A 26,235-nucleotide genomic window follows, 5' to 3' on the forward strand; every position below is an offset into this window, starting at 1 on the left:
CCTGAGTTATATCCATTGGGATTGTAATCAATATCAGAGCAGATAACAAAGAGCTGGCACTCAGGGTAGACTCCTGTCTTGCCTGGGCCCATTAGTTTATTGCTCAGTTTTTCTTTACGGATCTCTCTCCCTTTCTGCCTATGTTTTGGCTCCGGCTTTGAATCCTTCAAACACTAGGGAGCAGCAGCTTCCTTTGAAAATATCCACGGCTGCTGCTGCTGCTACCAGCCTTTGCAGTCTGCCAGGTAGTTTAAATAAAAAAGGGGGAAGGCAGAGGGGGGCTGGTGGTGAAATGTTCTTGATGATAATTTGATTGCATGCATTAATGATCAAAGTGTTGCAGACTAATTACTAACACTTACCTCTCAGATATTAAGTTATCATTTATTCCCCCCCCCTTACTTTGCATCTACCCCATGATCATGATAATAGTCTGCAGCCTGACTATTCTACTTGCATGCCTGAAGACTGTCTCTGAGTGCAGATCAAGAACTCACCTAATGAACTGGAAGGTGCAAACTCTGCAAGTGCCATTGCTTTGCTGTCAGCTGGATGCTCTTTGATTCAGGAAGTCTTCGTCACACCCAGTGGACAGGTGCATGGGAGATTTTGCCAGCGCCTGCAAGGGTTTAAAACAGAAACTGACAAACAAAAACAAGTTTGAATCTCCTTGCCCCTATCCTCTGTCTTAACGAATGATCAAGCCCACACTAGGCTGAATGTGACAAAGGTACTTAGCTGCAGTGGAAGGTCTCTCTCAGGCGGCACTCCAGATGGGCAGCCAAGGAGCCAGCCATGCAATAATAATAAAAAAATAAAAATAAAATAATAATAATAATAATCCCAAACTATCAGCCAGTGATGCTGTTTCCAGTGTTGGCTCAGCCTTCTGCCACCTGATAGGGAAAGGTATGAAAAGCATCAGCGAGGTATCAGAAGGAATCTCTAGAGGTATTGTCAGCTGCCAACAGGTTTGGGGAGGAGGGGACTTTAACATGGGGGAGTGGGGGGAAAAATCTATCAGCAACTGCAGGCAATTCCACTGTTCACTTTGTGCACAATAGTGACGGGGGAGAAGCCGCCTCTGACTTTGTGCATGGTGGCAGAAGTCGGGGTGACCTTGCATCCACTGATGCCTTTATTTATGGGGGAGGGTGCATGGGTCGGTGTGCTGCATTCCCTGATTCCTTTTGCTCGGGGGATGTGAATGATGCACAGCAGCCTTTATTCATGGCAGTGGGAGTATGGGTTGCTGATGCTCCTCGGGTTCAGGCTGTGCAGAGTTTGCACCTACTGCAGCATTTAATTCATAGCTGTGGGTGCTTTGGTGAGGGATGGGACTTCCCTGATGCCTTTGTTCTTCAGAGTACGTGGGGGCTGCATGGTCCAGTGTTGTTTTTATTGGCAGGGGTGGCTGTGAAAGCATATAGAGTTGTACTCACTTATGACTTTATTCATGATTATTGGATTGGGGGGAAGAAGTTGCCTATGAAATAATTGTTCAAATGAAGTTATCCTTATTTGTCTATTATCTGGTTTTACACCTTCCCTTGAATCATCTTGCATTGGCCGCTCTGAGTGATGAGCCACCAATTAGCTGGGCCATTTTTCTGATCCAGTTCGGCATTTTCTACATCAACCCAAACAACCTCCTCATTATCTGCCTGCATTTAACAGAAATAATCTAAAACAAAGGACCGGCTCCTCGGCTGGTGTAAATCAGCTTCTCTCTAATGCTGTCAGTGGAGTTACATCATATTTACACCAGTTGAGGATCTTGCCCAAAGTGTTAAAGAAGCTATTCCCAGTGAGCTGTACTTTTAGTCCAATTCATACAATTCATGTCACTACCTGAATCTAGTTTTATTGCTACTGTTTGTTGCTAAATTATGTTTCCCCCTTAGAGATCAATCCTGTGCTGATTCATGATACCTGTAGGGAATTTGACAATCTGACCAGGTTCTCCATTAAGGACATGATTCCAGCCAGGGGGTTTACCATCTGCAGGGCTTGGTGTGTGTCATCTCCCTGATGTTTGTACTCCCCAGCACAACTGGCTGAATCCAAGGAGCACTTTGGAAGGCAGCTTCATTGGAGTGCACACACAGCAGACGAGATGTCACTCTGTTTACTTACACTCACTGTGCACAAACTTCCCGTTACTGGCATTGCAGTTACCTGCTGCAGGAGGCAGAGCGCTGCATCTTGAAGATGGTAATGAAAGTGGGTCAGACACTTGCCGTTCCTGGGGCAATCCTTTAGCATAAGAAGGGATTTGCGTGTGCGTGTTCCCCATTATCTCGGGTTGGTATAATCCTTCTCACAAAGAAAAGGCTTCATAATTTGACCAGAGATGTCAAACACTCTTTTAGGAATACAAGGCTGAAAATGACCTAAAGGATGATAAGGAACTTCCTCCCTGCCAAGGTAGGATACAGTCCTCCTGGGAGAGGATGTATCCTCTATTAAACTAATACTACACTTGAGTTTAGCAGAATAATTTCAGCATTCATTAGTTTGATTGGTTTTCTGCCATTCCATCTCACCCACTGCAGGATAGGGCCTGATCCTGGATGGTGCTGAGCGGCTGCAGCTCCCACCGGAGCTAATGAGAGCTGCAGAGGCTCAGCACCTCTCAGGGGGGTTATTAGCAAAGGCAGAGGCGGGTAAGAGCGTAGTGGGCCAATGAAAAATGCAGTGGAAAGCAGTGTGTGGAGAGCTTCAGGGTACCACAGAGCTATCCACGAGCTCTATTAATATTCCAGGCAGCAACAATCTGTAACTGTTTTGCTGTCATTACAGGCACCACAAGGAGAGGTAGAAAATGGCAGCAGAACAGGGAATGTTATAAACAACACTGTTTTCATCGCAGTCTTAAAAACTAGTATCGTGGCTGTCCTTGAAGGACATAAAGTGGCTTAAAAGCCTTCGCTTGAAGTGACCTTGTCTTAAACAGCTCGTTCCTCTTGGGAGAATTGAAAAGCTGGTGGAGGAGAAGGGCTCTGCCTAGGGAAGCGAGGGAGACAGAGTGAGGAAATATCTATGGCCCAAAAAGAGGAGAAGACAAAAAAAAAAAAGAAAGAAAGAAAGAAGCTTTTTAGCTTAATGGTTTGTGTTTGCCTCTCAGGTTTGGAGGTAAGTCTGTTCTCACTGCTCATGGCTTGTTACTCTGTCTGCTTTCTAGGGACCCCCATGGCAGTGCTTCTCAAACAGTGAGGCTGGCTGGCAGCCGCAGTGAGACCCCAACCTCTTCCAGGGAGTTCTCAAGCAAGCCCCGGGGAAAGTCAAGAAGAGAAAGAACAGTCCTTCCTTTTTTATTTATTTCATTATTTTTGCTGGGGTCCTGCCAAAGAAACAATCCCCTAGCGAGTATCCAGAGCTGCTGGCTACACTCACTAGATGGTTTCCATGTTGGCTGACTCCAAGGGGGAAATGAACCAGCATGAAAGAAAAAGGCTCAGGCAGACCCTGTTCATATGATTAATGTGGAGTTATAGGCAGGGAAGTGACTTTCTAGAGATGACCTCCAGGTGTTCCAATAGTTATTCTCTCTCCAGGGCGCTCCGCTCACAAGTAAAAAAGATGATCTCTCTAAATGCCAGCTCCTCCAGCTCCACCAGGGATCAGATGAAAATTCTATCTGCCTCTTACCTCCTCACTAGCACTGAAGATTCTCCAAATGGAAATTAGCAAAACAGATTTGATAATGATGATGCACAAGCCGGAAGAGAATCCAGCTCACTATGCCATAGCTTTGTGAGCTCCTTGGGGAGAGCAGGAGTGAAAATCTGTTGTGTTAGCAAACAAGATGTGTCCTGAATGCACACGGGGGACATATTTATCTTGAGCAAGGGTGCCAATTTTACAAGCATATTTCTGAACGTAATATAAAACATGTAGCCCAATTGCGCAAGTCTTTTTTTCTTCAGTAAAGACATTTTGCCCCCATGTTCCCATGTTAATGAATGTTTTGATTCCTGGCAGCATTCTGATTCTTGCCATTGTGCTTGGGAAATCTGGGGATCCCTGATCTATGTAGAAAGGGTGACTCCACCCTCTGCCTCTTTTCCTGTTCCCTTCTGCCAAGGCTATTTAGAACAGCAACGCCCCTTTAGCGAGGGCAATTTGAGTTCTTGGGCTCCCTTCAGAGTCCACCCATGGCATTTGTAGATCAGCCATAGAACTGGTCAACATTCCCAATGCCTGCTCCATGAGGAACTCCAACATTTCACAATTTCCTTTAGTCCAGAACTGGACTGAAAAGTCAAATTTTTGAAATTTCCCATGAAATGAAAATTTTGAAAAAATTCATTTTGGAAATATCGAAATGACCTTATCAAAGCATTTGCCTCTCAGTAAGATCAAAAACCTTCATTCTGACATTACTGTTTGGACATATTCTATTATCATATATTCTAAATGATAGAGTCAAAACAAAGCACCTCAACAATTTTTAGTTCAAATTTTAGATAAAATCGAGATATTCCAGCAAAATGTTTCAGTTTGGTTGAATCAGTATTTTCCAATGTAAAACTGTTCCAACATAATTTTTTTGAACAGCTCTAATCCACAGTGGGACTTTTCTAGGGGTGGAAAGAAAAGACTGGCTTTGAGCTCTGAAGCCCTCATCTAATGAAGCCAAAGGAAGTTGAGGGCCTTACACAGTTCACAAAAGGTGCTCGGCCTTATTGCATGTAGCTGCCTGGCTACCAGGGGTGTAACGAAGGACATAACTGAAGAGTGTACATGTGACACACACTAGGACAGTGTGGGTCTTTGTCTCCCTCTAGTGGCTGGTCCACATAAGGGGTTATTGAGTCCATTACAGCTGCCAGGTAAGGCAGTTAGGCCTTTCTAAGCTCATAAGAACTGCCATACTGGGTAAGACCATGGCCCATCTTGCCCAGTGTCCTGTCTCTGACAGCAACCTGTACCAGAGCTTCAGGAGGAATTTACAGAAAAGGAAAATTTTGGAGTGATCCACCCCGTCTTCCACTCCCAGCTTCTGATAGTCAGAGGCTTAGGGTCAGCCCGAGCCTGAGGTTGTGTCCCTGACCATCTTGGCTAATAGCCATTGATAGACCTGTCCTCCATGAATTTATCCCGTTTTTTTAAACCCACTTAGACTTTTATCACAATATCCCATGGCAATGAGATCAAAGGTTAATTATGCATTTTGTTAAATGTACTTCCTCCTGTTTGTATTGAACCAGCTGCCTATCAGTTTCACCATGTGACTCCTGGTTTTTGTATTATGTGAAAGGGGAAATAACACTTTTCTACTGATTTTTTCCACACCATTCATGATTTTATAGACATGTATCAGATTCCCCCATAATCATCTATTTTCTAAGATGAAGATCCATAATCTTTTTAGTCTCTCCATTCCATACCCTTGATCATCTTTCTCACCCTTCTCTGAACCTTTCCTAGTTCCACTATATCTTTTTTGAGATGGGGTGACCAGAACCAGTTTTCAAGGTATGGGCACGCCATGGATTTATATAGTGGCATTATGATATTTTCTGTCTTATTTTCAATCCTTTTCCTAACAGTTCCTAACAGCCTTTTTGACCAGTGCTGTGATCCATCAATAGCTGTGCGTTGAGCAGAAGTTTTTGGAGAACTATCCATGGCAACTCCAAGATTTCATTCTTCAAATGGAAGAAACCCAAGCTTTTAAGTTCTGAAGGTCCCATGCTCAAATCCTGCTATCAGCCCAAGTGGGGCCAGTTACACAAACACCCACGAGTGAAAGGAATTGTATAAGAGAGACAAGGTGGGGGAGGTGATATCTTTTATTGGACCAACTTCTGTTGGTGAGAGAGACAAGATTTTGGAGCTCCACCAAGCTCTTCTTCAAGTCACACCTTATCTCTCTCATATCCTGGGATCAGCATAGCTACAACACTGCTGCAAACAGGAATTGTGTAGGGCAATCCAAGAGGATAATAATTTAACAACAATGGGATGAAACAGAGCAAAGGAAAGCTTAGTCCAGATATCAGGAAATATTTCCTAGCAGAGAGGTTTATTAAGCTCTGGGTGAGTCTCTCCAGGGAAATGGAGGAAATCCAGTTACATGATCATCTGAAACTAGATTGGACAGAGCACCAGCGAACATACAGAGGGGAATAATCCTGCCCTGATCACGGTAGCAGGAGGAGCGAGGGATGCAAAGGATGCACTAACAAGTCTTTTCATCCCTGATTTATATGAAATGGAGACAGCTCCCCTGAATTTACAATGACAAAGAGGATGTTGCTGCCATCTCTTTCCATTTAACTTAGCAGGTCAGCTTGGGAGTCAGGATGGGAGGGTGGTAGAGGAGTGGGAACTACTTAAAACAACTAAGGGAAAAATAAGGACATCTCAAAGGATGAAGAGAATCACTAGGAAAATGGAGTTCACTTACAAACACCTCCTTAGCATAAAGGTACTAAAATCCAGCAAGCTGGATACATGTCCACAAGAAGATAGAATCCAGGTGCTTCCTCAGTAATTAGGTCACTGTCTGCAGATTCATAAATACAAGTTCTCCCCCTAGTAGGCAGCAGAGCATGCTCATAACCTACCATGTATCTCCAAAATACATCACCTGTCCCCAGATAGCTTAATTCATTTAGAAAAACTATTTGTTTTTAAACATCAAAACAGAGCAGCAAATTCAACAAACAGAGCACAGAATATAGTCCTTGACAGATTCCCCGTTCTGACAATTTTTCAGTGTTAATCTAGCATGGAGAGATTTTTAAAAAGTCACTTAAAATTCAACCCAAATTTCCAGTTGTTCACTTCTATTCTGTTCTATTCCATATGGGTTCTTATATCATCTTCATCACCATAGCATCTGAGCTGTAGCCATGTTAGTCCCAGGATATTAGAGACACAATGTGGGTGAGGTAATATCTTTTACTGGATCAACTTCTGTTGGTGAGAGACACAAGCTTTTGAGCTTTCGCAGAGAGGAAGAAGAGTGTGGCTGAAAAACGTGTCTCTCTCACCAACAGAAGTTGGCCCAATAAAAGATATCACCTCCCCCACCTTGTCACTATAGTATCCGAGTGCATTCCAGTGGTGCATTAAGCAATGTCACTGTAAGCAGAGTCAGGATGAGCCCCACCCTGACATCTGGTGGTAAATTATGGGGAGTGCGGAAAGAAGTTTCGGTTATTTGCATTGGCACTCCCACCCCACTTAGCATACCGCAAAGCAGCATGGGATGATTATTTTCACAGCTGTGGGACCCCCAATTTCGTTGTTATTGGGGCAGGAGCAATGAAGTGTTGTCACCCTGATTGGGTAAATGGGGAACTACAAAATTGTCTTGTGATGGGGGGTTTCATTGTCAGCAGGATAGCGCTTGCTAGACGGGGGACATGGGTTCCAAAACCCATTGGGGAGAGAGGCTGGGGACAGGTATCTGTACTTGGTGGTGCAGGCTCCTTGTGTGAGCCAGAAGCACCAGTTCCACCTATGCTTCTCTCCACTGTGGAATGTCAGAGTTAATTTTTGATTCCCTTAAGAATCTAAATGCAGGTTACTGAGCTGAATTCACTGGTACTGGGGCTCCCCTACTATGAGCTGAAATCACTGAAGAGCTGGACTTGCTGAGCTGGACTTGCTGAGCTGAGAGCACAGTGCTAATGAGTGGAGCTGAAATCACTGAAGAGCTGGACTTGCTGAGCTGAGAGCACTGTGCTGATGAGTGGGGGAGCCTGAAGCAATACTGGCAGAGCGGAGTGGAGCAGTTTGTGCAGCCACTGGGTGAGTGGAGCTGAGCAGCTCGTGAGGCCGGCTGGAGCGGATCACAGGACAGCTGGTGGACCAGAGCAGCTGGCAGAGTGGAGCAGCCCACAGAGTAAGCGGAGCTGAGCTGTTTGCGGGGACGACTAGTGGAAGCAGAACCCCACGAAGAGGCAGGGCAGTTGGCCCCGAACCACGTAAGGTGCCCCTTTCTACCTAGGCTGGGGAGGGGGACCTCTGCAAAGAGACTCTTGAACTCTGGGCTGCCTGACCCGGGACAGAGACTTTTGAATTGTGGGACTTTGGGGACTGTGGGTGATTTGGGGGGTTGCTGGACTCAAGGGCCCAGAGAGAAGGACACGGCCCAAGTTGCTGGGGTGGGTCTTTGCTCACGGTTTGACCTATGAACTCCAGTTGAGGTATTTTCCAAATTTCATGCTGCTTGTTGTTTATCTTATGTAATTAAACCTTTTCTGCTACACCAAGAGTCTGTGCTTGCGAGAGGGGAAGTATTGCCTCCTTGAGGCGCCCAGGGGTGTATGTAAGATTTTCCCAGGTCACTGGGTGGGGGCTCGAGCTGGCTTGCATTATGTTGTGGGGAAGGGACCCCTAGGTATTGAACCTGGCCCTTGCTGCTATCGTTTCAGCCTGGCAGAGGGGTTACATCACTAATGTTTGTCATGCGTGGTTCATTCTCTCTCAATCCTCTCTCAAAAGGGAGAATTGTGTGTGCACTGGGATGGTTTGGCAGGGTTTTGGTTGGGTTTGTTTTTTTAATAGACATGCAGCTTGGTGTTTATGTTAGAGAATGAAGGTGGAAGAAGTGCGCCTTGCACTTGGAGCAGAAAATGATGAGGTTTGTGATAGTCCTTTAGTGCCTCTGAGAGTTCATTCCACTAGCTTGGGCTGCCCCTTCCCTGCAAAAAAGGCTGTCTTCTGCACAGAAAGTTCCATTGTTCCTGAGGAGCAGAACAGTTGACCATGGTCCCCGGTTTTAGGTGATCTTTTATATAATTTGAGACCAGGCTATTGAACACCTTGAAGATAAAAATCAAGACTGTGCCTCATTATTCTACGGGAAGCCAGCACAGAGAGCAGAGAACAGGTCTGACGTGGTAACCTGTGTTGCTGGAAAGAGACACTGCAGCGTTCTATACTAGCGGGAGTTTCCTAGGGGCTGATGGCTTCATGCCAGGGATATTGCTTTGCTGTAGACCAGACAGGAGGTAACAAACGCATGTATAACTGAGGCCAGGTCATTGTTTTCCAGGATAAGATGGAGTCTCCTAGTCAACCAGAGATAGTAGAAAGTGTAAAGTCATGGTTTCTGCTATGAGAGAGCTCAGCATCAGAGAGGAATCCAAGAGCACTCCGAAACTAGAGATGGAGTTGATGATTTGTGGCTGGGTGCCTTCATCCAAAGGAGACTACACCATGGCTGCAAACTTTCAAAGTGCTTCCTTCTGCCCACCTGACATCTCTCTATCTTGTTCAGATTCAGCTTCATTCAGCTGTTCTTCATCCCCATAAGCTGATCTTGTCCACGCCCTGGGTGATCTTGGTGGTAGTGGTATGGTCATATGTTGTGAAGGATACGTAGAGTTGTGTGTCATTGACAACTTCCTGTGCTAACTTTTGTGCAGATGCTTAAGGCATAAGACTGCTTCCTGAGAACCCCCTGCCACAGGGAGTAAGTCTGGGGGCGGAAAGGACATGACAGGAGTGCAGAGATTCTAGGTAGGGTTAAGGCCCATAGGACAGCCCAGGAAGGCTGCTGAAACTTAGACGGCTCCCACAGCAGTCCAAATTACTCCAGGGGCCTCTCCAGTCCCTCAGGCAGCCCAGAACTGGGGGTGCATAAAACCCATTAACCTACCTTCTAATGGGCTACATGTTCTCTTAGAGACAAAGGAGAATCTTACCCCGACTGTTGAGTGGAGTGGAGTGGAGTTCTGACCCAGTGGAGTTGTATTTATTCACCCAGACAATTAAAATGCACTAAATACAATTTAAGAAATGTAAGATTATTATTACTATTTATTTTAATGTAAATCCAGAGCTGGGTCTAACACTTGTTTTCAAAGCAATTTTGCTATCAGTGGGAGAAAAGCAAATCAGGAAAACGATATTGGTTTTAAAATGCTAAATTGCTTCATCTGAGTCAGTGGACTTGTTTTCCTGCTTGCCGTGTGCGGCTGCGCATGCAGCTCTCCATTGTTTTTAAAGACCTGCTTGGCATTGGGTTAATTGATCCACTCAGACTTTGTTCATTAACCTCCTGACTTTAATAAAAGCACTTGTGGAACTCATAAATACTAAGACAAATTGAGATAAAAATATAATTAAATAGGTTTCTTTTTTAGCTATTTTTTCCCCCTTTGGTTTTCTGTGGCTTATAGCTGCATATAAGAAACCAAAGAAGACAGCGTGTGGTATAAAAGATTTCCTAATTACTGCAGCTAATTAGAAAGAAGAGTAAGAGATCTAACAAAGCACTTAAGCACATGCTTAACTTTAAACATGTGAATAGTTCCATTGAAGTCACAGGCACCTTAATCACTAGGAGCTTGATTCAAAACCCACTGTCTTCATTAGATTTTGGACCAAGTGTGATGGGGTGTACCAACCCCCCACTGGGCCGCCAGGGGCAGACCAATCATTGTGGGCCCAGGCGGCCACGCCCCATTTCCCCTGCCATGCATGCTCCGGGGTTCCAGACTGTTTGTTTTGGCCGCCCAGAGACTATGGACTATTTGTGTAAGGCCTTGTCTACACTATGGAGGGAGATCCAGTGGTGAGCTGGAGCCAGTTCGCACCGGTTCACAAGAGCCGGTTGTTAAATTTAGAAGCCGGTGTAGAACTGGTTGCTAAAGGGGTGGCTCGGCAGCCCCCAGGGGGCACCCCACAGTCAATACACAGGCTGTGGTAACCCGGGGCCTACTCTAAGGCCTGGTCTACACTAGGACTTTAATTCGAATTTAGCAGCGTTAATTCGAACTAACCGCTCAACCGTCCACACCAGGAAGCCATTTAATTCGAACTAGAGGGCTCTTTAGTTTGAATTTGGTACTCCACCCCGACAGGTGGAGTAACGCTAAATTCGACATGGCTAGCTCGAATTAGGCTAGGTGTGGATGCAAATCGAACTTAGTAGCTCCGGGAGCTATCCCACACTGCACCACTCTGTTGACGCTCTGGACAGCAGTCCGAGCTTGGATTCTCTGACCAGCCACACAGGAAATGACCCGGGAAAATTTAAATTCATTTTCCTGTCTGGGCACTTTGAATCTGACGTCCTGGCTGGACATCGGGGCGAGCTCCGCAGCACCTGCAACAATGCAGAGCTCTCCAGCAGAGGAGTCCAGCCAATCCAAGAATAGAAAGAGGTCCCCAGCATGGACAGACCGGGAAGTCCTGGATCTGATCGGTGTGTGGGGCGAGGAGTCTGTGCTGTCGGAGCTGCGCTCCAGCAAGCGGAATGCAAAGACCTTCGAGAAGGTCTCCAAAGCAATGATAGAGAAAGGATACAGCCGGGATGCAATGCAGTGCCGCGTGAAAATCAAGGACCTGAGACAAGGCTACCAAAAAGTCAGAGCGGCAAACGGACGCTCCGGAGCCCAGCCCCAGACATGCCGCTTCTACGAGGCACTGCATGCCATTCTAGGTGGGTCTGCCACCACTGCCCCACCAGTGACCGTGGACTCAGTGGATGGCATAGTGAACCTGGACAGTTCCTCCTCGATGTTCGCCGATGGGGAAGATGAGGAAGGGTCTGTGGAGGACGGCGCAGGCGACAGCGAACACAAAACCGCTTTCCCTGACAGCCAGGATCTCTTCATCACCCTCACAGAGATCCCCTACCAACCCTCCCCGGCCGTTAACCCGGACTCTGAATCAGGGGAAGGATCAGGCGGTAAGTGCTCTAAACATGTAAACATTTATTTTTTATAAAACAGGTATAAAAAAATAGAAATACTATATATAAAATTTTCAATGAAAAACTATATGAAAAGTAGGTCCACACATATAGGGATTGAACAATAATCCTCCAGGGACAATTCAAGAAAGGTCTCATTTAGGTCCTCGAAAAGCCTCCGCAGGAGGTTCCTGGGGAGAGGTGCCTTGTTGGGTGCTCCGTGGAAGCACACTCTTCTGCGCCAGGACATCCTTATGTAGATGGGAATCATCGCCTCGACAAGCATGGCCGCATATGGTCCTGGTCTCTGCAGGGCTTCCCTTAGCATCCGCTCTTTAAGACTCCGAGGGACCCGCATCAGGGTGATCTCGTTCATGAAATGCTGCATCTAATTAGGGCAATTAGTGTATTGTTACTGTTGTGAATGGTTGACTTTTACTTTGCATAACGATGACCCTCGCTTAACAGCCACGTGTTGTAGGCCACATAGGAAAAGCATACATTGATCTTTCCCGTGCACTGGCGGGAGTGGCTGGAAAAGGGTCAGAGTATATGATTTCCAGATTGCCTTTAGCGGGAGGGCACAGCTATCCATTAACTGATAAGCAGAATGTACTGTAAGGCTTACCAGGACTGTCTGCTAGACGGATTCAGCTGTCTCTCCCCACTTGTCCGCTCTCCTGTGCAATGCCGCAGCCAATGAGAGCGTATTCCGAAATCTCGAACTTGGCCTGAGATCTCGTGAGACTTGTTGCCCTGTATGGTCTTGTTCAGAGAAACTGACTAGACTGTGTTCACTGTTCGGAAACATGTATCTGTTCAAGGAAATCAGTTACTTTTCCCATCACACAGCTTCGGCTCTTTCCCGGACTGCCCCGGCATCCCCCTCGCAGAGGCTGGCGCAGATTAGGCGGCGAAAGAAAAAGACTAGGGACGAGATGTTCGCGGAACTGATGGCCTGCTCCAGAGCCGAGGCGGCAGAGCAGAGACAGTGGAGGGAGACCCTATGTCAACAGCATCGCACACACAGCGAACGGGAGGACAGGTGGCGGCAGGAAGACCAGCAGGCGACTCAAACGCTGCTTGGGCTAATGAGGGAGCAAACGGACACGCTCCGGCGCCTTGTTGATGTTCTGCAGGACCGCAGGCAGGAGGACAGAGCCCCCCTGCAGTGTATCTGCAACCGCCCTCCCCCGCCAAGAAGTCCTGCCCCCCCTCACCCAAAAGTACAAAACGGAGGGGCGGTAGGGGCCGTGAGAACTGTCACTGCACCACTGCATAGCGCTAATGTACCACACACCTCTCACGCTATACATTTGTAGAAGTGCTTCCCTTACAGGCTCACTCAGTCCCAAATCCAAGTTTCATCCCCCCACTGTGTATTAGATTATTAAAAGCTGTTTGCTGTTATTCACTGTTTCGGTCACGTCTTTCGTGTCAGAGGATTTTTTTGTGTATGGGGGGGGGAGGGGATTTATAATTGCACGGTATAGCCTACATTACCAGGGTACAGACTTGGGGGCATGATCAACTGCAGGGCACACACACACTGCAGTCAGTAGGCACCAGGGTCACTCTGTGTGGTGTATGCTGCCCCGGGTCATTCTGTGATGTGTATGCTTGTCCAGGGTCCTAGCGCCTGCCACCCCCTTAATGTTAAGGCACGCTGCCCTTACCATGCACTTCCACCGTAGCAACGAGCCTCTCCGCTGCCCTGAGCCCCAACAAGAGCCCTCATCCACAGACAGATACTCACCCTTCCCCCACACCCCTCACCCCTTCCTACGCCCAAACCCGCAGCCCACTGCCGTCATCCAAACCCCTATCCAAAGAAGGCACCACTCGCCCCTTCCTGCAAACCCACCCCTTCCTGCAATCCCTCCCCTCCATGCACAACCACTTGCAACCGTCCCCCACCCCAGAGACCTATGTAGGAGCAGGAGGATGTCATTCCTCTATGGAACAAGCGGTCTGTACATCAGTGCACACCGTGCCCAGCACAGTATGCGTCCATGTTTCAACACCTGAACAGAAATGCAAAGTTAAACAAAGATTTATTAATAATGAGTGTAACAATTAATTTGCTTTAAAACGTGCTTTGGAAGTGGGGGAAACTTGGAGAATGGGGTATGTAACCGCAGATCTCACTCAACACATAGAGACACAGGCCCAGGGTCAGTTTCTCTTGAAAGCAAGTGGAGAGTCATAGGTTACCCTGCTCTCCGAGGAAACTTGCTTTCAAAGCCTCCCGGATACACAGCGCTTCCCGCTGGGATATTCTCTCGGCACGGGTGTCTGGCTGAGCGTAAACTGCAGCCAGGCGATTTGCCTCAACCTCCCATCCGGACAAAAAGGTCTCGCCCTTGCTCTCACAGAGATTGTGTAGCACACAGCAAGCAGCAATAACTACGGGGATATTCTTTTCGCTGATGTCCGAGCGAGTCAGTAAGCTCCGCCATCTCCCCTTGAGACGTCCGAAAGCACACTCCACCACCATTCTGCACTTGCTCAGCCGGTAGTTGAAGAGTTCCTTCTCTCTGTCCAAGGCGCCTGTATAGGGCTTCATGAGCCAGGGCATTAGCGGGTAGGCTGGGTCCCCGAGGATCACTGTAGGCATCTGCACATCCCCAACCGTTACTTTGTGGTCCGGGAAGAAAATACCTGCCTGGAGGCGTTTAAACAGACCAGAGTTCCTGAACACACGTGCGTCATGAACCTTGCCCGCCTACCCAATGAAGATGTTGGCAAACCGTCCCCTATGGTCTACCAGTGCTTGCAGCACCATTGAAAAGTAGCCCTTTCGGTTAATGTACTCGCTGGCCTGGTGGGCTGGTGCCAGGATAGGGATGTGAGTCCCATCTATAGCCCCACCGCAGTTTGGGAATCCCATCGCGGCGAAGCCATCTATGATGTCCTGGACGTTTCCGAGAGTCACTACCTTTGAGAGAAGTTGCTCAACGATTGCGTGGGCTACTTCAATCACAGCAACCCCCACGGTAGATTTGCCCACGCCAAAGTGGTTCGCTACTGACCGGTAGCTGTCTGGCGTTGCAAGTTTCCAGAGGGCTATGGCCACTCGCTTCTGCACACTCAGGGCTGCTCGCATCCGGGTGTCCTGGCGCTTCAGGGCAGGGGACAGCAAGTCACAGAGTTCAAGGAAAGTGCCCTTACGCATCCTGAAGTTTCGCAGCCACCGTGATTCATCCCAGACCTGCAGCACTATGCGGTCCCACCAGTCCGTGCTTGTTTCCCGGGCCCAGAATCGCCGTTCCACACCATGAACTTGACCCATTGCCACCATGATCTCCACGGCGCGGCGTACCCTGCTTTGTGAGAGGTCTGCACCACTCTCCTCACCGCGCTGCCGGAGCCTCCTCGCCCGATTTCTCAGCAGCTGACTGTGGAAGAGGTGGACGATAAGGTGCGAGGAGTTGACAACGGCCATAAGTGCAGCGATGATCGCAGCGGGCTCCATGCTCGCAGTGCTGTGGCGTACGCGCTGTAACTGACAAGAGAAGGGCGCGAACAGATTTCCCGCCGGAGCTTTCAGGGAGGGAGGGCGTGATTGACGGTTCAATGACAACAGTTACCCAAAAGCACCCTCGACACATTTTTCCCCCAGGAGGCATTGGGAGCTCTACCCAGCATTCCAATGGGCAGCGGGGACTGCGGGAACTGTGGGATAGCTTCCCACAGTGCACCGCTTCCAAAGTCGACACCAGCCCTGTTACTGTGGACTCAGAAATTCGAATTAGTGTATTTACTGTGGATACACAAATTCGACTTCATAAGGTCGAATCCACAAATTCGACTTAAGTAGATTCGAAATAGTCTTGTAGTGTAGACAAGGCCTAAGAGTGAGAGAATTGTGTGGCTCTGTCCCAAAGAGAGACAAAGGCATGGGGCCTGAGATCTGAGGGAGTGCACTGAGAAAGGGGTCAGAGGAGCAGGCAGGCCTCCAACCGTGACAACTCTATTAATTTAAACAGATAACTGCACAAGACAGCTGATCTAGAAGCAGCATTTTGTTCAAAGAGAAAGCTTAGCAGAGTTTTCCAGACAGCATCAGATGCTCTTTAATATTAGCCAGTGCTTCCTGGAAAGCAGTGAAAAATAATCTGGTTAGAGACAATTCTGCCTCATCTGTCATGTTTTCTCATTAGTTTTTATTATTTGGTATATTTATATCTTAAAGAACAATTAAAATAAAAAGGTCAAATTGGCTCAGTTGACAAGTTGGTTTTATATTTAAGTTACCTATGGGTATTTTTAAAGGCATTTACAGGTACATGCACATGAAACAATTGTTAATGAAGTACACGAGTCAATATGTACACACACACTCAGAGGAAGATAAACAGGTAAATAAGGTATACATTTACCTGGATACAAGGTTTCCTTTGATGTGGCAATAGTTATATACAGCTTGGCATGTAGGTGATTGCTGCAACATTATTATATCCCTGTACAAAGACATGTTTTTGCCATAGCATTTATCACAGGTGTTTGTGGTGGCATTATTATCTGTGAGAAGAGACAGAAGATGACGTTGTAGAATTGTGTAGCTGAATGTAGGGCTGGTTGGGGAAGAGTCATTCTGTAAAGATATCACCAACATATGGATGACAGGTTGATGCCCTGGCTGGATGCAGCGCTAGTGACATTTGTCCTTGTTGTTTGAATGTTGTAAATAGAGTGTCAGCTGGCTCCTTGAACTGCTCTTGGGACTGTCAAGTCTGTGATTTGTTCCACCTCTAATTTCTTTTATTTTCTTTAGCCATGCTACAAGTGTGGTACTTTCTTTCCTGAGCCAGAGGGACATTTTCTTGGAGCCATTTGATATTTAGAACAAATCCATCTTTTTGTGCTGTGACAGTTGGAGGGAACATCCCCTGAGGGCATCAGAGGTCAAGTCTGTATCATGAAGTATATTTAAGGTTGTTTGTAAGCTCTTGTGTACGTATGAGCAGAATGTGGACAAGCCTCAAAGGCATGTGTACATAAAGACTGACTTACCCATATCCTCTCCAGCTGATCATATGAGCTAGTTTTACTGGTGATTATTAGGGTGTAGAATCTGCCTGCAATTGCTTCCCATTGGAATTCTCTCCCCTGCATTATGAGAAATTGGTTGTGTGGACATCCTGGAAAATGTTTGTCCAGATATCATTCTCTATGGTACCCTGGAGCCCAGCATACTTTTCAGCTCTGTAATAATGATAATAATAATAATAATAATAAAGGTGGAATCTTGGGAGGCCATTCATTTTAATGATTCCTGCTCGGCCTGCTACAGTCAGAGGTAATACCAGCTATCTGTCTAAGTCGTCTTTAATCTGACCAACTAATTTGAGGTAATACTTATCATATAAGGACTCTGAGTGCTCATGAAACCATCTCTGCCACATTCACAGGACTCAAGAGCTGGATTTCTTGATGCAGATTGTCCTCTTAGTATAGTAGCCTTGCTTTTGGATTTGTTCATTTCAGGCTCAGTCCCTCAAGGTGCTGAATGCTCCTCTCAGGTGCTTGTTTACCTCTCACCGACTTCAGTGAGAACCGAGGGTACTCAGCACATAGCAGGATTCGGCCACTCCTCACCAGAAATGAGGCTGAATGTTTGTGTTAACTAGGAGTTTGTTGGTTCTGAAGTGGCCAGGTTTGTGATATACATCTTTGGCATACAGATATATTTTGTTCTCTATTCCCCCTCTAGTTATGACTTGTATTATTTTGTACCTTACTATAATGTACGATGCTGGCTAAGGGCTTGATTGCTCAAGGAAAAAAGATTAGGAACATTCTTGTCTGGCTCCTCTATGGAGTCTAAAAGATTTTTTAGTTAGGCCATTCACCCTGACTGTTAAGAAGGGAGCCACACATGGAGGATTAAGCAAGGACATCCATGTTTCTTCAGCTCCTATGTGATGTGATGTTTTGTCCATTACTTCCTACCAAAAGTTTTCTGTGTCCTATGCTAGGTTAAGAGGATGGCTGCAGAGTGTGGGTGACAACATCTGAAAACTTTGTTATGTTGGCTGAACCTTCTCTTCCTTATATGAATTCCAGTTAGCCCTGGTGCAATTTAGAGCAACCTCAGAGAGGTTCAAACGCAACCTGTCTGGGGAAGATATCTCAGCTGAGCTGTAGCTAACAAGAATGTTTATCAAAGTTTTCCAGAAAGATTCAGAAACTGCTAGGGTGGATTCAGGGCACTGAGGTCCCATCCTTTGCATTGCAGCCTCTGCTCTTTTGAATCCCGGTGCCATGACTCATGCAAATGAAGAGAAACATAACTTTAAAAAAAACCCATAGGGACAATCAAAGTGCACTGAATGTGGGTAGGGGAAAATGTATTTGCATAGTCATGACAGTCATCAGAGCAGTGCACAATTAGGCTCTTCCTCTCTGGTGAATTAACAATGTTTCAGCTATGGTATCTGCTCAGCACTCTGTAGGAGAGTCAGCCAGTTCTTCAGATTTAAGATTAACGTTTTCAAAACCAGGGGAAGTTTACAGTGGAGAGACACCCGCCACCCCCTCAGGATGTTCCCCGCGATATAACTCCATGTTTCATCTAGCCAGCTAATGAATGTCACCGCTGCTCTGTACATAGAATTTCCAAGGTGAGTTCATCTGACAGTAACACACACAGACACAAAAACCCACACAGATCTTTTGCCTCCTCAACAACAAGAAAAGGTGGGGGAACTTTCTGTGCTTTACTGAATCAGATCTGACTCTCCCACTTACCTTAGGAGCCTAAAACCCAATGAATACAAATGGGAAATGTTGACATTCTGTGGGTGTATGTATATATGTGTGCGTGTATATATTTATATATGGGTACATAAAGTACACACTCAAGACATAAACATATAGTTAAAGACACAGTTGAAATGCCATTGTAGTCAGAAAGATGACTGTAAAAGTCACCACTGACTCCACATATCTGAGCCTTTGTGCATCTTTGAGTCACATTTGCTCATGTTCCTGATAAAATCAAGTGTTTACTCATTATTATCTTAGCCCTGCAGATGCTATACAGCTAAGGGAAACTGAGCTGGATTGTATTCTGCCTCGCATATCATTAACTTGCTGATTGCAGAATCTATATTAATGGTGTGTGAGAGAGGCAGAAAGAACATGGCTTGATTTTACAACGATTGTTGTCTGACTTGTACGCTGAGTACATTTGCTCTGGAAGCTAATGAAATAGAATAAAGATTGAATCCAACCGGGTGACATTTGCAAAGTCGCCTGTCAGGACAACAGCACTTCCAGTGTGAAATGATGGAAGGCCAGTCAGGCTGACAATCCCTAACCCTGTACAGCACCGAGCACAATGGAGAACTGGTCCATAGCAAGGGCTCTGAGGCATTACTACCATACAAACAACAAATAAAATAATAATTGTATTCTATTTTGCCTCTAAAAGGCATCTCTGCCTAGGGAAATAACCATTCTAGGAATGTCCCATTTTAAAATGTAAAATTCTTCCATTTTAAGGGGGAATGTAGAAGAAGACAAACTATTTCCTAAAGTAGCTTTGCTATTTCATATTTCATTGCTTTATAATACATTTACCACCCCAGCTGACCCGAGGGCCCTTCTTTTCTGGCTGTGCAGTGGCATCGTTTGTTTGCGGTTCATAGGACATGGAAGAACCCACCAGCTTTCCTTTCACAGTCTTCTAGCCCAGAACCAAGAACTCCCCATATAATCAAAACAGAGACACTCCCTTAGGGCACCATATACATTTAGAAAACAAGGACAGTCAGCACTCCATGACCAAAGCCTGTCATTGAAGGAGAGGATGTTGTTTTCTATACAATACTCCCTGAACTGAGTGGCAGAAACAAAACAATGAGATTACATACCCATAGCTCTCCTCAGCAGAAATACTGTGAGAAGGACACATCTACCTGCAATGACCCCTTCAAGGCAGAGATTCTGCGTACAAGAGAGCGTTCTCCTCTTGATTGCACCATGGGAGTGTATCTGGGAGATTCTGCATGGGTAAAGGCCACTGCAAAACAGAAAGTGTTTCTGATAGGTAAAGTAGGGAACAAACTGGTACATTGGGATTCCTTGGTTCTATTCCCAGTTCTCCCACTAACTGGTTATGTGGAGTTTGGGTAAGTCACTTCAACCTCTCATGGACTCAGTTTACTTAATACTGTAACAGTTTGTATGAACCCTCAAGAAACTTGTATAACTCCCAAGGAGATTACACAGATTCCTGGGGCTCTGTCTGCTGGCAGCTCAGGGAGGGGGAGCCAAGGCAGACTCAGAGTCCACCCAGCAACCAATAGGGAATGACAGGCCCTCCCAGGGATAAGCCATTATGTAGTCAGTCTGGAGCCGGGAAGGGCAGGACTGGCTGTGTGGGGAGCTGGTGAGTCCCAGGCCTGCATGCAGGGTTCCCCCTGAGAACAGGCCTCTAGGGACCTGACAGCACACCCCTCAGCTGGGTTTTTCCTTCCCCACTGATGATTCCCAATTTGTAGCGTTTGCTGGGAAATTTCCCCAGCCAGGCTGGGTTCACCTCCACAGGGGCGGCTCTACAAATTTGGCCGCCCCAAGCAGTCATGCCTGGGAGGCGCCCCCGAGCCGCGGGAGCAGCGGACCTCCCGCGGGCATGACTGCGGAGGGTCCGCTGGTCGCGCGGCTCGGCTGGACCTCCCGCAGCTGCGGGCGGTTCGCTGGTCCAGCGGTTCTGGTTGAGCTGCCGCAGGCATGCCTGCGGGAGGTCCAGCCGAGCCGCGGGACCAGCGAACCGTCCGCAGTCATGCCTGCGGCAGGTCCGCTGCTCCCGGGGCTCCGGTGGACCTCCCGCAGGCATGACTGCGGCAGGTCCGCCGGCCCAGCCTGCCGCCCCCCCGGGAAAGGGCCGCCCCAGGCGGGTGCTTGCCCCGCTGGGCTCTGGAGCCGGCCCTGCACCTCCAGCTCCCTAGGTGAGACCAGTCACCACATGGTCAGCTCTCCTAGTCCAGGGAAGCTGCCTGCTGAGTGTGTGATTGGAGGCTGGGCTAGGAGACGACAGTTTGGATGTTAGTGTAGTTGTATAATCTACACCTTGAGCCCTGCACCCGTCTGTGGTGAGGGGAAATCCTGGGACTGACGCCTGAGGAGAATCCCTGCCGGCAGACAGCAGCCCCTCTGCAGTGACTGAGGAGTCCAGCGTCATCTTTGAACCTGAGGATCATTCATGGAGTTCGTGAGTGCACCAGCTTTTAATTAGTTAGTCAGGGAATTTGTTTTGGGGACCCCCTACTCCCTGAACTGTGTCCTCAAGCCAGGGAATAAGGGTTTGAGGATTTTATAACCTCCTGCATATTATACCTGTGGAGGGATTCGCCACCTCCTCCCACCTGTGAGCCCTTTGGGCTGTGCTGAACCCAGCCAGCCACACTGCTAAACACTGCAGAGAAGAATTTTGTGCTTATAGGTCATCAAGGGCCGCAGCAAAGTACTCGTACCAACAGGACACTAATTTTACATTTGCTACATCACGTCACGGGTATTTTCAGTGTGGGCACCAGTGATCCTAAAAATAGTGTTTCACCCTGTCAAGTTGTATTTTGTCTCCTGTTTAATATAATTATTGTGTTGAATGTATTTTTATGTGTTTGTGTTATTTCTTGGAAGTCTCCAACTATCTGGCAAGTAAGTGGGGATTACTCTGTAGTTAGAATTTTCCACCCAGCTGCCCTGGTGACCCTGCCAGGAAGGAGCGAGGAGGTGGAGACACCGCCAAATAATTTCATAGAAAAAAGAAAGAAGATTCACCCTGCTGAGTGGGTGGTGGGATCTTAAAGAACCCAGACCTGTCCATCAAAACCTGTAAGCGGATTGGTATTAAAGGAGGTAACTAGGTGAAGAGGGGCGCTACACTTGGTTTCAATGCTCACCCCTCAGTGCCCATTGTGCTAGTACGCACATGCAATAAAAAAAGATGGACCCTTCCCCCAGAAAGCTGGCAGTCTTAGCATGTGTCGAGAGACACTGGCGATGATCATTCCTGGGTGGCTACAGGTTTGGCAGCTTGGGCTGGATGAGTTTTAGGTAGGGCAGCAGAACTGGGGAGCAAAGGGGGCTTGCACCCCCACAATGAAAATACTGTGGGGACTGATCTATGTTTCCATTCCCCGCGCTTTGTTCTTAAGTTGTTTTGCCACTTATTCTGGGAACCAATTGTGACGGGTTGGATCACAGAACCCCCCTTGGGAGCTAACAATTGATGTGCCAAGACTACTTCTATCCCTGATTTTTTGCCCCGTCAGCTTAGGACTTCAGTGCTCTGCATGGTTTGAGCCAAACTCGCTAGCCTGCTGCAAACCCAGACCCAGGTCTGAATCACGTCCCCTAACAGCTGTAGGCTTACCTGAAAGCAGCTAACAGAAGTGTTCCTGTCTTTAACACTCAGATGCCCAACTCCCAATGGGGTCTAAAACCCAAATAAATCCGTTTTACCCTGTATAAAGCTTATACAGGGTAAACTCATAAATTGTTCATCCTCTATAACACTGATAGATATGCACAGCTGTTTGCCCACCCAGGTATAAACACATACTCTGAGTTAATTAATAAGTAAAAAGTGATTTTATTAAATACAGAAAGTAGGATCTAAATGGTTCCAAATAGTAACAGACAGAATAAAGTAAGTCACCAAGCAAAATAAAATAAAACACGCAAATATATGTCTAATCAAACTGAATTCAGATAATCTCACCAGTTCCAGAATGCTCCCTTTTACAGACTAATCTCCTTTTAGTCTGGGTCCAGCGATCACTCACACCCCTTGCAGTCACTGTCCTTTGTTCCAGTTTCTTTCAGGTATCTTTGGGGGTAGAGAGGCTCTCTCTTTAGCCAGCTGAAGACAAAATGGAGAGGTCTTCCCGGGCTTAAATAGACTTTCTCTTGTGGATGGAGACCCCCTCCTCTCTCCTATGCAAAGTCCAGCTACAAAATGGAGGTTTGGAGTCACCTGGGCAAGTCACATGTCCATGCATGACTCAGTTCCTTACCAGCCAAGCCACATTCCTGGGAAAAGCCAGATGTGGATTGGTGTTTCCAAGTTTATTGTTGGCTTAAGTGTTTCTTGATGGGTCACTTACTGAGAATAGTCTTTTCTCAAGAAGCTGACCAACTGCTTCACTACAGCTTACTTAGAATCAAACAAGTATGCAGCCAATATTCATAACTTCGAATACAAAAATGATACATACATACAAATAGGATTAATAGATTCAGTAGATCATGACCTTTACAGAGATATGTTACATGGCATATGTAGCATAAATCACATTCTACTTATGTTATATACATATATATATATATATATATATATATATATATATATATATATATAATATATATATATATATATATATATATATACATATATACCTAAGCATATTTCCATAAAGCCTTATGGGTGGCACCGTCACACCAATGTTCTCTGTAAACTGCATGCACATGAAGCAATCTTCCACATACCATGCATGCTAAGCTGCTCAGGCCAGGCTGGGCTTTGTGGCTGCTGGCAGCAGAGGTAAGAGTGGGACCCAGAAGAGCTGGAGTGGCCAAGGCCACAGTGCCCAGGACCAGGCTGGGGAGGAGATAGAGCCAGGAGCAGCTACCCCTGGCGAAAGAGACTGGAACAGAAAATATCATAATGTCACTTTGTAAATCCATGGTACGCCTACACCTGTGTTCTGTTCTGGTCACCCCACCTCAAAAGAGATATATTAGAACTGGAAAAGTTACAGAGGAGAGCAACAAAAATGATTAGGGGATTACGAGGAAAGATTAAAAAGACTGGGACTGTTAAGCTTACGAAAATGAATAAGAAAGTTATTTATACCTTCACATAACACAACAACCCAATTAAATTAATAGGCGGCAGCTTTAAAACTAATATGAAGTCGTCACACAACACACAGGCAACCTGCGAAACTCATCGCCAGGGGTGTTGTATAAGCCAAAAGTATAACTGAGTTCAGAAAAGAATTAGATATGTTCATGAAGGACAGGTCCATCAGTTGCTATTAGCCAAGATGCTCAGGAACGAACCACATGCTCTGGGTGTCCCTGAACCTCTGATTTCCAGATGCTGGGACTGGATGACAGGGAATGGATCACTTGATAAATTGTCTGTTCTGTTCATTCCCTCTGAAGCATCTGGCACTGGCCACTGTCAGAAGACAGGATACTGGGCTAGATGGACCATTAGTCTGAAATGATAGGCTTTGGCCCATTGACCCTGGCCATTCTTATGTTCTTAACCGCTAGGACCCCCTTCCCAGCCTGGAGCCAGCTTCCTCCCCAGCTCCCCACCGAGTCTCAGAAGCTCCCCTTGCTCCCTATGCAGAGAACCCACCCCAACTTCCCCGACTCTCCCAGCTCCCCATGCTTAGGATGGTGCTTAGTACATTTAGGTTTCAGTAAGTACCTCTGCTCCCCCATTCAAAGCGAGCTTCAGCTGCCTTTGGTTTTATGGGGTGGGCATGCACTGTCTTCTCGGTCTATCACCAGGACAATCTGCCTATCACTAGAACCAGTGCCACGTGACCAGTCCAAGCTGGCCCAGCATGGTGATGAGTTGCAATGAAATTGCTGAGGCCAGAGGGAGGAGAGAGTACGCCGTGCCCTACTTTGCTGTTATGTTGGTGAATACAGACAGGCCTCGTGAGGACAGTCACACAGTTCACTGCAATTAAGTGATGTGTGAGGCTGGGTTTATACTATTCCCACTAAAATGCTATTGCCCTCCAGTGCTTAGGTGAGAGGTGAGCAGATAGGAGGGGCTTTCCGCACATTAACACCACCAGGACAGTCTGGCTGACCGCGTCACCCATGACAATTTGTGAGCTCTTTAGGGCAGGAGCTGACTTTTTCATTCCGTCTGTACAGCGCCTAGCACAATGGAGCCCTGACTTCTGATCCGGGCACTCAGGCAATACAAATTACCACCACGACAGCTCCAGCTCTTAGCTGTCGACAGCTGCTCAGGATCAAAGCATGAGAGGAAGAAACTGCTGAGGAGATGGAGTTATGTCAAGTGCATTTTCCCATGAACACTTTCGCTGCCAGAGGTTGGTGCCCTGACTCCCTCTGTGGAAAATGCGATGAACTGGCACAGTCTGGAGCTGGGGTTCGTCACTCCTCTGTCCCTCTGGGTGTTCAGCACTTTGCGGGCTTGAGCCCTCACCACTTGCTTACTCATAATGACAGTTGTGGATGTGTGTGCTGCTCAGGAAGCCATGGAAGAGGATGACTCATAACGAGGAAGGAATTAAAGGGGTGATTATATATGAAACACTTTTCTCTTCACACAGGGAAGCTGCTTGCTGATTGCTTTTGGCTACATTCAGAGGTTACTTTGGATCATTTGATTTTATGGTCATGATGACCACTTCTCACTGCCCTGATAGAGAATGAGCGGGGGAGAGAGAGGATGAGACAGGATTATAACCCACATCAGAGGCTTCGCAGAAATGCCCAGCCTGCCTGTGGGACATTTATTCCTCGCTGTGAAAATGACTAGACCTGGATGACACTTCTAACCATGGCTGAACTCCAAGGTCCATCTTGTTTCCCTCAGGAGCCTGCCAAATAGCTCTTATCCCTTCCCCTTTTCTGAATAGCTTTGAACTCTGTCACCTTTATGGACAGATGTCATGACGGGTGCAAAGAATCCAGTCAAATCTGCCTTGTGCAGCTCCACAGCTCAGTAATCTGGGAGATATCAGGCAGATTATTAATGCAAATGCCATTTTGTCAGACAAGAATGGGATGGAGAAGTATGGCAAGGTGAACAGGGACTTCTGGGGGCACGTGGTGCAGGAAAACAATCCCTGGTAAAGAGCTGAGTCGTTTCTGCAGATTGTGACACAGCCGATGCTATGAGAATAGATACTCCCGGGGTTCTACATTCTGTGACTTTGCCAGTTACCCCATTCTTCTTTACCACTAAGCAATTTAAGCAGGTTCTCTGAACCAATCTAGAAAGCACACAAAGAGCTGGGTGCCATGGAAAACACCCAGTCATCCAGGTCCTTCCCCAAGAAAAGAATAACATGTACCTTCTCCAAAGGAATACTGTCCCTCATGCTGTGTATGTGGTTCCTCACCTACCACTGAATCTTGTATATTAAGCTCCCCATCATGCTCATTGGGGGTAGATGCATTGTCTACTGACTCTCAGCAAAGATTGTAGCTTTCAAGAACCCAAAAGGCCTTCAGGGTGTTGTTCTTTTCATGTGCACAAACCTCACTGCATTGCTTTCTTTAGGAGCTGATATGGGGCTGATGAATCCCTACCCCGAGTTTCAGGACATAATGATTTACAGGTCTTTACATTGTCTTACCCACAGACTTCTTTTTACATCCCCTATTTCTTCAGAGTAAGTAGACTTTGCTTTTGAATGATGTGAATATGTTAGCATGAGCATGACAGGAATTTATGATGTGTGAATTGCCTGCCCATCCCCTAGGACTCATGAAAATATTACACTGCATGAGGCTATCAGGTTGGAGCAATGTTTGCAGGCAAAGCCCAACCAAAA

The sequence above is a fragment of the Mauremys mutica genome, chromosome 7, assembly GCF_020497125.1.
Source record: "Mauremys mutica isolate MM-2020 ecotype Southern chromosome 7, ASM2049712v1, whole genome shotgun sequence".
Classification (NCBI taxonomy): domain Eukaryota; kingdom Metazoa; phylum Chordata; order Testudines; family Geoemydidae; genus Mauremys; species Mauremys mutica.